The sequence below is a fragment of the Budorcas taxicolor genome, chromosome X (genome assembly GCF_023091745.1).
Source record: "Budorcas taxicolor isolate Tak-1 chromosome X, Takin1.1, whole genome shotgun sequence".
In the NCBI taxonomy this organism is placed as follows: domain Eukaryota; kingdom Metazoa; phylum Chordata; class Mammalia; order Artiodactyla; family Bovidae; genus Budorcas; species Budorcas taxicolor.
The window spans coordinates 139,262,204-139,274,695 of NC_068935.1; positions in this window are offsets into that span (position 1 = coordinate 139,262,204).

Below are 12,492 nucleotides of genomic sequence, written 5' to 3' on the forward strand. Positions count from 1 at the left end.
TGCTCTTCCCCTCCAGGGGGGAGTGCTCTTCCCCTCCACAGGGGGGAGTGCTCTGCAAACAGCTGACCACATGCACCCACCTTCCCCTCCACGGGGGGTGCAGGGGGGGAGTGCTCTTCCCCTCCATGGGGGGAGAGTGCCCCGCAAACAGCTGATCACATGCACCCACCTTCCCCTCCATGGGGGGGAGTGCTCTGCAAACAGCTGACCACATGCACCCACCTTCCCCTCCACAGGGGCGGGGGCGGGTAGTGCTCTTCCCCTCCACAGGGGGGAGTGCTCTGCAAACAGCTGACCACATGCACCCACCTTCCCCTCCACAGGGGCGGGGGCGGGTAGTGCTCTTCCCCTCCAAGGGGGGGAGTGCTCTGCAAACAGCTGACCACATGCACCCACCTTTCCCTCCACGGGGGGTGCAGGGGGGGAGTGCTCTTCCCCTCCAGGGGGGGAGAGTGCCCCGCAAACAGCTGATCACATGCACCCACCTTCCCCTCCATGGGGGGGAGTGCTCTGGAAACAGCTGACCACATGCACCCACCTGCAGGGGCGGCTAGGGCCAGGTTAGGTTGGCCAGGACGGGGATCCTTCTTAATGCACCAAACAGCCTGTTCCTAGACATGCCCCCTGACACCCAGGACCCAAAAGCACGTTCACAGAAAACCGTGCATCTCACAGACCCTGGTTTGGGTGCTTATCTGCAGGCAGATACAGAAATCCATAAACAGGGTCTGCTTCTGAAATAGTCACACACATTTTTAATCCACCCATGTTTAAAAATCAGGCGAGCAAGCGTGCTTTAAAAGCGAGCGCGTCACATTGAGCAGACGGGCTGCCGGGATGGGAGGGGAGTCGGGAAGAATGGATCCATGTGTGTGGATGGCCGAGCCCCTTCGCTGTCCCTCTGAAACCATCACAACATTGTTAGTCAGTGATAGTCTGGTAGATACTAAAGTTTTTTTTTTTAAAGGATGTAATTGACCCATATACATTATTGATATTATGTGTAAAATAGATAATAAAGAGAACCTGCTGGGCAGCACCGGGAACTCTGCTCAGTCCTCTGTAATAGCCTTATGGTCACCAGGGGGAAGGATGGGGGAAGGGACAGTCAGGGAGTCTGGGATGGACATGGACACACTGCTGTGTTTAACACGGAGAACCAGCAAGGACCTGCTGTCCAGCACTGGGAACTCTGCTCAGTGTCACGTGGCAGCCTGGATGGGAAGGGAGTTTAGGGGAGAATGGATCCATGTACATGTAAGGCTGAGTCCCCTCTCTGTCTATCTGACACTATCCCAACATAGTTAATCAGCTATACCCGAATACAAAATAAAGTTAAAAAAAAATGGGCACACGGGTATAGATATTCCATGCTCACACACCTCACTCTCATGAAAATCTCTCTGCTTTGAGATTGCATCGGCTATGGACAACCCTCAAGATCAGCCCAACATTCATTTTCTGTCTATATCGGTGGTTTTTCCGGGAGACACACAACTGCTGTTGCTCTGTGTGAATGAAGTGTAAACCCCTCGGTGTTTGTAAACTCTGGGGCTGCTACCCGCTTCCCCGGGGAGGCAAGAATATGTCCTTTTGAAAATAACTTTCACGACGATGCGTTATGAGCTCACTTGTTATGAATTCTGCTATTTCTCTCTTAAAGGGAAAGGTGTGGAAGGTTCCAGGGTGTGGCGTGCATAAAATATTCGTGTCATTCCTTGAACCACCAAAGAGAGGGCCAGGACCCCAGCAATGCCCAGGTGAAGTACGTTTAGAGACACGTCTGTGGGCAGGACGCCCTAAGAGCTTTCTCCTCTGGGCTGGAATGTATTAGGCACTGTGCTTGTGATTCTGGAGAAGGGAATGGCAACCCACTCCAGGATTCTTGCTGGAGAACCCCACGGACAGAGGAGCCTGGCGGGCTATAGTCCACGGGGTCACAAAGGGTCAGACACGACTGAGCAACTGAACACTTCACGCTTCTAACATCTCCTGGACAGCTGAGCTGACTGTGCCGCTTTGGGTAAACACCTCAGTAATTTCTTTCGCATCAGGGGGCCAACATATCAGAGCTTCAGCTTCAGCACCGGTCCTTTATAAATATTCAGGACTGACTTCCTTTAGGGTTGACTTGTTGGATGTCCTTGCAGTGTGAAGAGCTGACTCATTGGAAAAGACCCTGATGCTGGGAAAGATCGAAGGCAGGAGGAGAAGGGGACGGCAGAGCATGAGATGGCTGGATGGCATCACCGACTCAAAGGACATGAGTTTGGGTGGACTCCGGGAGTTGGTGATGGACGGGGAGGCCTGGCGGGCTGCAGTCCATGGGGTCCCAAAGGGTCGGACACGACTGAGTGACTGAACTGACTGAGTTTCTTTCAGGCGATTCTTTTTCCAGTGATTTCCACCCCCTTGTCAGGCGTCAGAGGGGCCAAGACGATGCTGGCGATGTCGGTGACTGACTGACAGCCGAGAGTAGCGGTCCCCAGGCCAGGAGGGACCAGGAGTCCGTCACGGACGGAGAGCGGGGAGGCACGGGGCAGGGAACGCTGATGCCGCGTGAAGGCGCCGAGGCTTCCTTCATCCGGAGCTGTCACTGCGGGCGCTGCCGCCGCGCCTGGCACTCAGGTCGGTCGGAAGCACGCCTGCCACAGGGCCCCGAAATGAAGAGGGAGAAATTAGAGCAATTACCCGTCTTAACGAGCCCCGCGTCTCTTGTGTTGTCATTCATGAGGCACAAAATATGCAGCCGGGATTTTCTGCCTGTGGCGTTTCCTTAAACAGGGTTTCACAGGCAAATAAAAATAGGTCCCCACGCAAAGGCTTGTTTGGGGGAAGCTTTCGGTTGTGGGAGGCAGGGCAGAGAAGGCGTTCAGACAGAGTGGGCAGAGACAGGGAGGGTGGGCACGGGTTCGACTCTGAGCCCCCACCCCGGTGTGTTTTCCAGGCACCGGCAGAAGCGGCTTATCTGCGTCCAGTCTCTGCGTTTCGCAGGGGGGCGGCCGGGGCTGCCACGCGTCTTCTCGGCCACGTGTGGTCAGCACACAGCTTCTGCCTGGCTCTTCCTCAGCTGTCTCTTTGTCCAGCCGCCAGTGGGTCACAGAGACAGCTGGCACCACACTTGTCATTTCGTCCAGCTCTGAGATTGTCAACCGTGACTCAGGACATGGTGGGGTTATTGTTGGTGTTGTTGTTAAACTTTTTATTTTGTATTGGGGTGTAGGCAATTAACAACCTTATGACGGCCTCAGGTGGATAACAAAGGGACTCAGTCATCCATACACACATACGCACTCTCCCCCAAACTCCCCTCCCATCCAGGCTGCCACGTGACACTGAGCAGAGTTCCCTGTGCTGGACAGCAGGTCCTTGCTGGTTCTCCATGTTAAATACAGCAGAGTGCCCATGTCCATCCCAAACTCCCTGACTATTCCTTCCCCCGTCCTTCCCCCTGGGAACCATAAGTTTATTACAGAGTATTGAGCAGAGTTCCCTGTGCTGGACAGCAGGTCCTTGCTGGTTCTCTATCTTAAATGCAGCAGTGTGTCCATGTCCGTCCCAGACTCCCTGACTATCCCTTTCCCCATCCTTCCCCCTGGTGACCATCGGTTATTACAGTGTATTGAGCAGAGTTCCCTGTGCTGGACAGCAGGTCCTTGCTGGTTCTCCCTGTTAAATCCAGCAGAGTGCCCATGTCCATCCCAGGCTCCCTGACTGTCCCTTCCCCCCCCTCCCCCCACCTCTGCCACCGTAGGTCCCTTCTCTGGGTCTGCGAGTCTCTTTCTGTTTTGTACCCAAGTTCACTGGTATCGTTTCTTTTCCGACTCCACATGCGAGGGACCTCATGCGATATTTCTTGTCCGTCTTGACTTCACTCAGTAGATCGTGGCAAAACTGGATGAGGGGGAGATGGCTGTGTGGGCAACATGTAGGAAGAGTTTATTACAGCTCAGAAGCTCTCAGATGAACAAGCCTGACAGAAGCGTGTGGGCCCCTCAGCTGCTCCGGCCGCTCTGCTGTTGCTGCTGCTCAGGCGTGCGCGACTCCCTGCGGCCCCGGGGACGGCAGCACGCCTGCGTGACAGGCCTCGCTGTCCATCACCACCTCCCAGAGCTTATTCAAACTCACGTCCATCGAGTCGGCGACGCCATCCAGCCATCGCACCCTCCGTCGTCCCCTTCTCCTCCCGCCCTCAGTCTTTCCCAGCATCAGGGTCTTTCCCAGTGCGTGAGCTCTTCCCATCAGGTGGACAGAGTACGGGAGCTTCAGCTTCAGCCCTTCCACTGCTCACCACAGACTGGTGACCTTCAGGGTGACTTCCTGGTGGGCTTAAAAATAGGAAGGGGCTCAGAATCCATCCCCGGCCTGCAAAGCACCTGTTGCTAGTAGCACGAGCTGCTTTTGACTCGATGATGTCATCAGTCAGGGGCCAAATCGCAGGATGGCTGAGCCAAACGACGATCAGGACCCTTTCGTGAACAAAGAGTTAGGATTCGCAAAGTGCAGTTTTGAGAATTGCTTTAAACTGTCCCAAGAAGGCGCCGATTCTTGCCTCTTGCCTGTCAGCTTGGCCACCCCTGCCCCAAGCCCTGCATTCATCTCCATCTCTTCCTATAACCTCAGATTCTCCTGAGTCACCGAGCTTGCCCCGAGGGGAACACTGACTCTCCGCTCCCCTGTCTGCAGTTGGGGCTTTGTGCTAACCACCAGCCTCCCTCAAGACAGCGCCCCCCCCCCCCCCCCAAGGTCACATCTGGCCTCAGGGCCAGTCTTCCCGTTCTCCAATGAGAAAAACAAAAGAAAAGTCCTTCCTGTCTTTCTTGCCTAAAATGTATGCAATTAGCACACGTTCCACTTGCAGAAATTTGCCATTTCTTTTGCTTGGAGAGAGAATGTTTTTGAGAGGAGGGGTGTCTGCCTGCCTCTGGGGTGGATGAGTTTGCAGCTGGTGCCTGAAGGCTCTGTGCTAAAGACTCTCCCTGGTGGTGCGGTGGTTAGGGTTCTGTGCTCCGCCTGCTGACGGCCCAAGTTCAAACCCTCGTCAGGGAACTAAGATCCCGCAGGCTGCAAGGGCAAAAATAAGTGACATAAAGTTAAATGAAATGAAATAAAATCGTCTTCTTGTTGTAGCCACGCGTTCCGGAAACAGACTCACTCAGAAGTGCGATGCAGATGGTGGAGTGCAGCTGACTGCACCGGCGGGCCCCAGGCAGAGGCTCCTCTCAGCCAAGGACCCCGACCAGCGCTTGTGGAAACCTATACCCTAAGTGTGCGCGCCCAAACCCACCTCCCCAAACTCCCAGAAACCAGTCTGAACCAAGGAAAAAGAAAGACACAAAGGTAACCCGTGATCTTATGCCTTAAGCCTAGGTAGTTAACAGTGGACAATTACCAATAGGCCTGTAGTCATGCCCCAATAAGCATAATACAATGTATGATACTATTCACTTACACAGACAATTAGGGTATTCTTTTAGGCGATGGAGAGCCCTGGGGCTCTTCCATGGGGTGGGGTGGGAGGGCTGGTTTTCCAGTCGGTAGGTCGTTTCCATAGACACTGGGCACAGAACGCAAAGTCCACAGTCTGGCCCAAGACGGAGTTCTGCTTTCAAGACGGAGCGTGTTCTGTCTGTTTCCTCCTTCATTCTGGGACACATCTGGGACACGTGAAAAGATAATACCGAACTGGGAGCAAGAGTTGGACCATAAGGAAAGCTGAGCGCTGAAGAACTGATGCTTTGAACTGTGTGTTGGAGGAGACTCTTGAGAGTCCCTTGGACTGGAAGGAGATCCAAGCAGTCCATCCTAAAGGACATCAGTCCTGAATATTCATTGGAAGGACTGATGCTGAAGCTGAAACTCCAATACTTTGTCCACCTGAGGCAAAGAGCTGACTCATTGGAAAAGACCCTGATGCTGGGGAAGATTGAGGGCTGGAGGAGAAGGGGACGACAGAGGATGAGATGGTTGGATGGCATCACCGACTCGATGGACATGAGTTTGAGCAAGCTCTGGGGGTTGGTCATGGACAGGGAGGCCCGGTGTGCTGCAGTCCACGGGGTCGCAAAGAGTCAGACACAACTGAGCGACTGGACTGGACTGAACCAAGCTGGTAAAAGGTCTTCAAAGTGTTGAGTATGTGAGGGAGAAAAAGAATTGGAAAAATGTGTGGCTAAAACCATCTCTCCCATATTCTTGTATGAGCTTCTCTGAAGCCCGCAAAAGCAGCTCTTGGAATGTGGGAAGGACTGGATCCGTTTTTCCGACATCTGGTTAGAAATTCACAGTCTTCCCTCCTTTTTTTTTTTTTTTTTTCTTCTTCTTCTTCTATTAACATGTGGCATGCCTTGGTTAACTGTCAAATATTAACCCAACCTTGCCTTTCTGGGATAAACCGCTTTTGGCCATGGCGTGTCATCCTTTTAATGCATACACTTTTGAATTAGACTTGCTGGTATATTTTGTTAAGGATTTCTGTATGATTCTGTGTATTGGTCTGTAATTATGGTGTTGTGTTTTTTTTTTGGTAACATCTTTGTCTGATTTTGTATTCAGAGTGATTCAAGCCTCACGGAACAAGTGAGGAATTGTCCCATCTGCGTTATCACTGAGTGTGTGCAGGTCATTTTTCTTCCCTGTGGTAGACTTTGCAAGGCAGTGTGGGCCTGGAGGTTCCTTTATGGCCACGCTATTAATTATGACGCCAATGTCTTCACGATGTCTGTCTATTCATATATAACTATCCACGTTTTCGAGTTTCCCTTCTGTTAGCTTCGGTAACTTACATCTTTCAAGGATGTATTTCACCTCAGTGATTGAGTTCATTAGGAAAAACGTTGATGCTGTTCCCTTGCGGTCCTTTTTTGTAAAAAAGAGTTTTTATTGGCTTATAGTTAATTTAAAATGTTGCGTTAGTTTCTGCTGTACAGCAAATGAATGAGATGTATATACAGACATATATGAACTCTTTTTGAGGTTCTCTTCCCATATAGATCATTACAGAGTAGGGGCTAGAGTTTCCTGTGCTATAGAGCAGGTCCTTACTCAGCTCAGTTCAGTAGCCCAGTCGTGCCCCTCCCTTTCTGAACCCACGGACTGCAGCAAGCAAGGCTTCCCTGTCCATCAGCAACTCCCAAAGCTTGCTCAAACTCATGTCCATTGAGTTGGTGATGCCATCCAATCATCTCACCCTCTGTCATCCCCATCTCCTCCTGCCCCCAATCTTTCCCAAAATCAGAGTTTTCAAATGAGTCAGTTCTTCGCATCAGGTGAGCAGAGTATTGGAGCTTCAATTTCAGCATCAGTCCTTCCAATGAATATTCAGGACTGATCCCCTTCAGTATGGACTGGTTGGATATCCTTGCTGTCCAAGGAACTCTCAAGAGTCTCCTCCAGCACCACAGTCCAAAAGCATTAATTCTTCAGCGCCCAGCTTTCTTTACAGTCCACCTCTCACGTCCATATATGACCACTGGAAAAACCATGGCTTTTGACTAGACGGACCTTTGTCAGCAAAGTAACATCTCTGCTTTTTAATATGCTGTCTAGGTTGGTCATAACTTTCCTTCCAAGGAGCAAGCGTCTTAATTTCATGGCTGCAGTCACCATCTGCAGTGATTTTGGAGCCCCCCAAAAATAAAGTCTGACACTGTTTCCACTGTTTCCCCATCTATTTGCCATGACGTGATAGGACCGGATGCCATGATCTTCGTTTTCTGAACATTGAGCTTTAAGCCAGCTTGTTCACTCTCCTCCTTCACTTCCATCAAGTGGGCCTTAGAGCCGTCTCTTTTATACCCAGCAGTGTGCATGTCAATCCCAACCTAAAGAGTGTATCGCTCCCCGTCTCTCATGCCTGGTGACTGCAGCTTTTTTTCCTGCGTCTGTGACTCTGCTCCTGTTGTGTAACCAAGTTCACTGGTGCCACTTTTTAGGTTCGACATGGAAGTGACATCATGTGACATGTGTCTCTGTCTGTCTGACTTACTTCACTTCGGAGGGCAGTGTCTAGGTCCATCCATGTAATATTTCATTCTTTTTCCTGGCTGCATAGTATTCCATTGTACATGTGTACATCTTTACACAACTCAAAGAATACACACACACGCACACATACAAACACACACATACATACACACATACACACATACATAGACACACACACACATCTGCACACAAACACACACATATACACACACACACACAGACATACACACATACATAGACACACACACACACACCTGCACACACACACATATACACATGCAGACACACACACATGCACACACACACACATACACACAGACACACACACACACCTGCACACACAAACACACACATATACACATACAGACACACAAAAGCACCCACATACACACACACAAATACACACACACCACATATATGCATACGCATACACACACCCCACACACAAACACACATACACACACAGAGACACACAGACACACACACACATGCACACATTTACACACATATATACATATACAGAGACATATACACACAGAGACACATACAAAGACACACACACCACACACACACACAGGCACACACACACACCACAAACAAATACACCCACATTCACAACCACACACACACACATACACATACACACACAAACACACACACACAGACACACACACCACACACACAAGCACACACAGACACACACACCACACACACAAACACACACACAGAGCATCTTCTCATCAAAGTCTGGGTCAAGCGTGCAGCCCTGCACTTTCTCCAGAGGGAGGAGACGACCCTGGCCTCTGAGGCCCCTCCTGTCTTTCACCAGCTGTTCCTGCAGCCTTGAAAGTGAAACCCACTCAGTCTTGTCTGACCCTCTGTCCATGGGATCGTCCAGGCAAGAGTCCTGGAGTGGGTAGCCTTCCCCTCCTCCAGGGGGCCTTCCCGACCCAGGGATGGAACCCGGGTCTTCTGCACTGCCGGCGGGCTCTTCGCCAGCTGAGCGCCTTGGGGGTGCTCTACCTCTCTCGCCCCCGTTCCCTGGCCTGGACGCCGACAGAACAAAGCCCGGTGTCAGAAAGACAGAGTCCAGGCTCTGCTCCCAACAGGACGAGCTGGCAGGATCCTATCCAGCCAGTTGTGCCCTGAAGCCACAGGGACGCAAACTGCCCCCCTTCTGCTCTGCCCCGGGGCATCCCTCTTCACTTGCACCCCCAAAAGCTGCCTTTCTGATCCTCACACAAGCCCCAGGAGTCTGGGAAATAAAGGGCAATTTAGAATTGGAGGGGGTGGTGAAGGTGGGGGGGCGGTGCTCTTCCCTGTCCACATTCCTCTAGCCACGCCCCCGGTCTCCTTCCCTCTCACGTCAGAGTGACACCGGTGAGGAGGGGGAGCAGACCCAGGGGCCACAAGCCAGCTCCAGGGCCACGCCAGCGGCGCAGGGCTGTGCCTTTCAAGCCAAGACCCCGGCACAGATGGGGTAACGGAGTGTTCACTGCTCAGTCGTGCCCGACTCCTTGTGACCCATGAACTGCAGCCCAGCAGGCGCCTCTGTCCATGGGACTCTCCAGGCAAGGATACTGCAGTGGGCTGCCATGCCCAAGAATGAATGAGTGACTGAGTGAATAAGTGAATGAGTGAGTGCATAAATGAGGGAGTGAATGAATGAATGAGTGAACGGATGAACAAATAAGTGCAGGAATGAATGAGTGAGAGGATGAGTGAATAAGTGAATGAATGAGTGCATAAATGAGCAAATGAATGAATGAGTGAACGGATGAATAAATAAGTGCAGGAATGAATGAGTGAGTGAGTGGGTGAATGAATGCATAAGTGAATGAATGAGTGAGTGAGTGAATGAGTGAATAAATGAATGAGTGAGTGCATAAATGAGTGAGTGAATGAGTGAACAGATGAACAAATAAGGGCAGGGATGAATGAATGAGTGAGTGAGTGAATGAATGAGTGAATGAATGAGGGAACGGATGAACAAAGAAGTGCAGGAATGAGTGAGTGAGTGAAATGAATGAATGAATAAATTAATGAGTGAATAAGTGAATGAATGAGTGAATGAATGAATGAGTGAGTGAATGAATGAGTGAGTGAATGGATGAACAAATAAGTGCAGGAATGAATGAGTGAGTGAGTGGGTGAATGAATGCATAAGTGAATGAATGAGTGAGTGAGTGAATGAATACATAGGTGAATGAATGCATAAGTGAATGAATGAGTGAATAAATGAATGAGTGAGTGCATAAATGAGTGAGTGAATGAGTGAACGGATGAACAAATAAGGGCAGGGATGAATGAATGAATGAGTGAGTGAATGAATGAGTGAATAAGTGAATGAATGAATGAATGAATGAGTGAGTGAATGAATGAATGAGGGAACGGATGAAGAAATAAGGGCAGGGATGAATGAGTGAGTGAGTGAATGAATGAATGAGTGAGTGAATGAATGAGTGAGTGAATGAATGAGGGAACGGATGAACAAAGAAGTGCAGGAATGAGTGAGTGAGTGAAATGAATGAATGAATAAATGAATGAGTAAATAAGTGAATGAATGAGTGAGTGAATGAATGAGTGAGTGAGTGAGTGAATGAATGAGGGAACGGATGAACAAGTAAGTGCAGGAATGAGTGAGTGAGTGAAATGAATGAATGAATAAATGAATGAGTGAATGAATGAGTGAGTGAATGAACGAATGAGGGAACGGATGAACAAATAAGGGCAGGGATGAATGAATGAGTGAGTGAATGAATCAGTGAGTGAATGAATGAGTGAGTGAATGAATGAATGAGGGAACGGATGAACAAATAAGTGCAGGAATGAGTGAGTGAGTGAAATGAATGAATGAAGAAATGAATGAGTGAATAAGTGAATGAATGAGTGAGTGAATGAATGAATGAGTGAACGGATGAACAAATAAGTGCAGGAATGAATGAGTGAGTGAGTGGGTGAATGAATGCATAAGTGAATGAATGAGTGAGTGAGTGAATGAGTGAATAAATGAATGAGTGAGTGCATAAATGAGTGAGTGAATGAGTGAATGGATGAACTAGTAAGGGCAGGGATGAATGAATGAGTGAGTGAATGAATGAGTGAGTGCATAAATGAGTGAGGGAACGGATGAACAAGTAAGGGCAGGGATGAATGAATGAGTGAGTGGATGAATGAATGAGTGAGTGAGTGAATGAATGAGTGAATGAATGAGGGAACGGATGAACAAAGTGCAGGAATGAGTGAGTGAGTGAAATGAATGAATGAATAAATGAATGAGTGAATAAGTGAATGAATGAGTGAGTGAATGAATGAGTGAGTGAGTGAATGAATGAGTGAATGAATGAGTGAATGAATGAGTGAGTGAGTGAATGAATGAGTGAGTGAATGAATGAATGAGGGAACAGATGAACAAATAAGGGCAGGGATGAATGAATGAGTGAGTGAATGAATGAATGAGTGAATGAATGAGGGAACGGATGAACAAGTAAGTGCAGGAATGAGTGAGTGAGTGAACGAAAGAAATGAATGAGTGAACGAGGGAGGAACGAGGCAGCCCAGGGCAGGCCTTTGCCTGCAACAGGGGGAAAGCCCAGCTCCACATACACCCTTCCGGGCTGGGAAGCGCCGGTGGTGGGGAGGGGGCGGTTAGGGACCCGGGTGCAGGCCCACCCAGGACCCCCAGCTGACCGGCTGGTGCCCTGGCCTGCAACGTGGCGTTTTCAGCCCAGTGGGCCAGCCTGCGGGTACTCTGATCGCGGACACAATGGCCACCCTCCCTCTCTAGACCCCTCCTTCCCCCTGACTGCGTCTCCACCCGGCCAGCCCGCGGCCCCGGCACCTCCCCAACCCCTTGGCCCCTCCCCCGCGGCCAGCGCCGGAGTGGAGGGGGCCCCTGCCCAGGTGGGCTCCGGGCTGGCGTCCAGCGGGCGCTCAGGCCTCTAGCCCCGGGCTTCGCCGCAGGCCAGGAGGCTGAGCTGCGCTGGAGACGCGCGCGGCCCACGGGCAGTCTCTCTTCCCTCCCGTCCGGGGGCCGCCCGCCGCCCCTCCGTGTCTGCCCCGGCCTGTGACTCTGCTCCGCAATTAGCAAGGCCCCCCCCCCCCCAAAATCTCCGACCCTGCCGCTCCTGGCTTGTCCCTTCCCCGCTGGCCCCCAACCTGCTCCCCCCACCCCCGCGATGGCCGACAGGTTCCCTGGACCCTGCACAGGAAACTCTGGGCGCTCAGCACAAGCTTCTCATTAGTGGGGTGTGGGGGTCGCCTGCACAGGCCGCCCAAAGCCAGTCCTCACTAAGGCCCTGGTGAGGGATGAGACGCACTCCCACAGGGCGGGCGAACCTGGGGCTGGGAGAAGCCAGTCCAGATCCTGTCCAGACTCAGTCCTGTCCCACTCTCTGCGACCCCATGGACTGTAGCCCGCCGGGCTCCTCTGTGCATGGGGTTCTCCAGGCCAGAATACTGCAGTGGGTAGCCTTTCCCTCCTCCGGGGTATCTTCCCTACCCAGG